Here is a 5,818-nt window from a genome sequence, read left to right on the forward strand (position 1 = left end):
TTAATCCTAGTTGATATATTGTTTCTCAGTAAGTGAATTCTGTATGCAATTATTATGAGAAATAAAGTTATTCTTAACCTAAAAAAATAGCTCCACTACTCTCTCCACTAAAGCCCGAGTGAATATAAATCTAAAGGCATATTATGAAAGATTTACCCAAGCACCCGTATAAACTCACCTATGACCTAGTTAAATGGCGTACTTTCTCAATTTAATGATCTTGAACCTGAATTAGTTTAAGTATATGAAATAACGAATATTTTTCAAGGAATCTTTTACTTTAATTGGAATCTAAGCAATAAATAAATAATAATAATAATATTTATTTATTTTCTCACAAAAACTTACAAAACTTCATATATTATATGTTACAACTATTTATTAATGTATCTAAATAATTGAGGTCTGAGTTTCAAATTTCCATATCTGATATATTATGATAATTTGTACTAAGCAAATATGTTATCAGCCTGATATACGCCGTCGACTTTTAGGGTTAAAGGCAAGGTTTCCTTACGATGCATTTCCACAATTTTAAATGGGCACATAGAAAGTCCATTGGTGTAAAGCCAGGGATCGAACCCACGACTTTAGGTATGAGAGTCGCTTGTTGACACCACTAGGCCAACACTGCTCTTTTGGACTATGAAATATAAAATGGAACTTATAAATAAGATAAAAAAAGGTGTATTGACTTTATTAGTAACAGTAACATTGAGTATATATATTGTTTAGGGTGTTGCAACATTGCGTTATCTTGAAAACCAAATAAGTTTCGTTGCGCTGTTTTTACCACAATACTCTTACGTCTCTTTCTGCCAAATTGTCTTAACGCTGCGATAAAAAGAGACAAGCACTTTAAGTAAATCTGTGAAACTAAATCGATTTATTTTTCATAAACATATGAACACAGCATCAGAGAAGTTATCCTTCGTCTTCTCATACATCCCGGATAACCCGGTAATCCAGCTTTGGTTTCCCGGTACAAATATTGCATTGATCTAGCACATTATGCCAAATTAAAATGATAAAAAATCTCTAACTTTCTATGTATTCTGGACATCTGTTATTAAATTAATTACTGGTGGAATTGTGCCATGCTTTGCCTATAATTATAATACAGTTTCACTACCTAGTATCTAGGCTAAGTCTTCACTTATATCGGATAACATTACAATATCTAAATATATAATTTAAACGTGGCTTTGTTGGTTTTTAAAACTCAGAGAATACTTTTACCATAGTCTGTGCTTAAGTTACCTTAACGTTACATAGTTACTAATACTAAATAGTTTTGCCTATAACCATCAAGTTTAACAACCGAAGACCAGCCTGCGCCAACATTCTTGTAACAGAATAATCGTTATTTCAGTTGTTCTTAATCAAATAAAGAAGTTGAACAATAAATAAACGATAATACAACTTAAGAAAGCGCAAGAACTTAATCGTAACAAATAGTCCAGTGATTAAGATTAATGTAGTTCGTTTGCTCCATTGGTAATTATATTTAGAGAATATAGTATTATTAAAGTTACTAATGAATTAATAACAGTGAAATAGTACTAGAATGACAAAGTAAATCTCATTTTGAGTTCAACAACCAATTATTGTTTCGATGCGAATAGAGATCGAGAACCTAGATGGTCCGCCATATTTCTACCAACACCATTGTTTAAGATAAAATGCAATTGTTACCTTTTTATGTTACCGGAGGCAAACGGGTCTGATGTTAAGTGATACCGTCCATGGATTCTCGCACTACCAAAAGTCTCGCAAGCGCGCTGCCGGCTCGTTAAGAATTGGTACGCTCTTTTTTGAAGGACCCTAAGTCGAACAGGTTCGGAAACAATTCAGGCTTTCGTTTTGGGATGCCAGTAACTTGCGGGGACTTGCGTTTTTATATCGCTTATATTTTTGTTTGTGTTGTATGTTTTGCACTCTTAGACAGGGCTTTAAAAATAATAAAAAGTTTTAAAAAATATAGTAGGATGTATCCGATTGGAAAAAGAGGAAAATATTATAAAAATGAAGGAAAAATAATTTACGGACTTTCTGAGGACCGGAAGGCGGTGAGTTTTTAAGGGTAAAAACGGTTTATCTCGATTTCCAGCAAAACTAAAAGTCCTATGGAAAAAAGTCAAATGGCAATGTTGTAGAAAATAAACAGATCTAAAACTTTTGTATCAAGCCTTTTTTCAAATCTCAAAATTTGTATGAAAAACTTAAAAAAAAAAGAAATTTGGTGAAAACCTACCTTTTTATGTCCTTTTTATTTGATTTAAAATATATTTTTTTTTGTTTCAAAAATTATCGACCCTGGTCTATCTGGAATCAGTGTTGCAGTAACGTTTAGCTCAGGTGGGTTTATAATGGTTAAAGATATTGTGTTTTAATATATTCTTTTTCTGTGTTGCTTAATTTAAATCATAATTAGTTGTATATCCTTTCGCACTATAAAAACCTCTTAAATTCTTCAAAACGTAATGAGTTCTTCAGTCGAATTCAAAATTAAGCAACCATGTAATACCGATTCAATTAAAAATCTTTGTTGTGGCGTCTTCGTAATAGTTACATACAAAAAATTCACCTATAGTCAGTGAAAGAAAAGTTACGATTACTGTAATTGTTGTTTGATTAGTATAATCGTCCAATCATGGTTGTATTGTAAACACTTAATGCAGCATTAATCGGTGAATCAAATAGTGAAAGTTGTCTTTCGAAACGTGTTTCGATTTAGTGTACTTCAACTCACAGATTCAAATAATAATTTAAGCAGCTTATGATTTATGTAGCATCATAAATCAATTAATTACAAAAATAATAGGGTCGAGAAAAAAGTACCAAAGTTAAATACATACGCACTATCGATGCTGTCTTCAACTTCATAATACAAATTTCCGAACGAATTCTACTTAGGGTCCTTCAAGAAACGAGGGTACTATTTCTTAAAAGGACGGCTACGAACTTGCGGACTTCCTGACAATGTTACTGTACATGGGCGGCATAACATCAGATGAGCCACCTGCCCGTTTGCTTACAAAAAAATACAAGACTCTCTTAATGCTCGCTCGATTGCCCGATATAAGGGCAAAATCAAAAAACGTATTAAATGTGTTTATATCAGCTAAATCAAATATGTTTTCATGAATATAACCACCAAACGTATAAAAGAATTATATATAATACCTGTCAACCCTGGCTTTCATATAATTCGTTATATTTGGCAAAGAAACCATTAAAGCTTTTCGTCACTCGCTTTAATGATGCATCCGGTACAAAAGTAATAAAAAAATGAGCTTTTCTCTATGAAATCAAATAAAATATCATTTATTCATATAGGTAACATAATGTACACATATGAACGTCAAAAAAATTTAATAATAATTTACTGCCAGTTCTCAAATCAAGGCCATAGAACGGAAGAGAAGAACTGGCAATAAACTCTCCGCCACTCTTTTTAATCGCTGCTACCATTACACCATGTTCCATATGACATCTTGAGTAATAATAACGCCGCCACAAGCAATGACATTTAAGTGAGCATGACGATCCTTGAAATGTGGACTTGGCTACACAAGAAAATAGTAATAATACTAAATAAAAATAAGTGTCTATTTTAATATTGATTAAAATAAAAGCTCCTCAGTTGTTGTGATATTGAAAGATATTTGAAAGTGTTTCTCAACGTGGGGCCTATATAAAATCTCTGTACATCATATCGCGAAATTAAATATTTAATGAATTAAGAAAAATCTTTATTAAAATTATTTGGAATTTGAATTTCCGTTTTTCATTAGGTATGTGTTCTGAAAATTTACTTACTGTGTTTCGTTAAAAAAATTAATTATTGATTTCTTTCTAAACCTACCATTTAAGTTATGTGAAAATTAATATTTAAAATTTTACAGGTTACTGTAAAGAACTTGGCATCGCAATAAATGGTTAGAAAATACTGATAGAGAACGAAAGCGTGGTTTTGCTAATAACATAATTTTATTCTCTATTATGATAATTGCGTACATAAAATTTCATTGGAATATCAATAAAATAGAATAGAAAAAATACTACTTATCCAGAGCTTGAAATATTCCATGTTGGCTGATCAAATAAAAAAAGCATTGAAAAGCGCCTATCTGGTACCTGATCCGAATTGTTCAGTACAAAAAATACCAGTAAAAATTAATATTGGAAGATTTTTGTAAAAAAAACATTTCGCCATAAGAGTCATGTATTTTAGGTTTTATATTTCAATAAAAAAATTTATTCTGAAAGAACGTGGAGATAATAATTTAAATTTGGCACATTTTGGATGACAATTCATAAAGAGGTTTTAAGAACCTATAACTATTTACCAATTTAAAAATAAAACTGCAAATATGTGTACTATCGATATGTATCTTATTTAATATTTTGAAAATGGAAGGGCTATTCCTTTCCAAGCATTTCATTTCCACTTAAATATATAAGACGATCAATAAAGAACTCGCATGAATATCTGAAATAGACCCTCCGTATTGACTACGTGTTTACATATAAATATCTTAGTAAATAACTCAAGCTTACAAAAAAGAAACGCACGGAGTCAGAAATTACTTTTTACATTAATAATTTAAAAATTTCACTTCCGGTACCTTATTTATTAGTCGCATAAATAAATCCTTTCAAACGCTATCTATGCCATCTCCTAAGACACTTTGTTCTCTAACTTTCACTTCTTACGTATCATATATTATGTTTCATTTAATATATTTGCAGTGTCTGTATCACTTTTTAGCATCTAGCTTTTCAATTGTTTTGTCAAGTATTTGAATCGTGTAAATTATGAACGAATGTTTTGGTTAAGTATTTTGCCAAATATTTATTAAATAGGTTGACAATTCCAAATAATTTTAATATTGTTTATACTATTCGAGAAGGAGAATAAACAAAACTTATAATTGCACTTGAACATGCTCGAAGGCTCAAATGGAAATGGGCAGGTCATATTGCTAGAGCGCATGATAAAAGATATACACTAGAAATAACGAAATGAAATGGGCCTATTGGAAACAGATGTATAGGATGACAAAAGAAAAGATGGACAGATGAACTAGGGGGAAAATACTGGATTGATGTTGCTCAAGACAAAGAGAAATAAAAAAACATGGAGGAGGCTTTTACATATACATAGATAATACATAAACTAGACCACTTAAAAATAAATCTTACTTTAATTTTGTTTAAAACTTATACTAACGTAACTAATACTAATATTAAGGAATGCCAACTAATCAATTGTTGTATGGATTAATAAAACATTAATTAAAATAATACTAATCGAAAGTTTAAATGGTAAGCACGAGATTGAAAATGGAAAAGAGGCCGACAGAGCAAGAGATGGGCAGACGTTATAAAGAAAAAATGAGACAACTTGGACAAGAAGAGCTGAAGTAGCAATAAAGGCTATATAATACTATTTAAAAACGCTATCAGACTTCGTTGTTACAAAGTTACATCAAGATTTTGACAAAACAATATGTTTATTCATATTCGGATAACCCCAACCGCTTCCGGTGGTATACGGAAATAGGATGTAAATGGTCTGTTTTATAAATGTGTGCCTATTTAAATAAAAAGTTAGCCTCTTTTGAATATAGTGTTTTATGAGAAAAGTATACTGAGATAGATTTTCAACGGCTTAATTGTCTGCTAAGAGAATAAAAGACGTAGAAGTCAGCTTCTACTTCTGAACGTACGTCGTAATATCCGTAAGAATATTTTGAGTATTGTTAGATACACAAAATATAAGTACAAGTTTAATATAATAAATAAAACAAAG

This window comes from Pieris rapae, chromosome 11 (assembly GCF_905147795.1).
Source record: "Pieris rapae chromosome 11, ilPieRapa1.1, whole genome shotgun sequence".
In the NCBI taxonomy this organism is placed as follows: domain Eukaryota; kingdom Metazoa; phylum Arthropoda; class Insecta; order Lepidoptera; family Pieridae; genus Pieris; species Pieris rapae.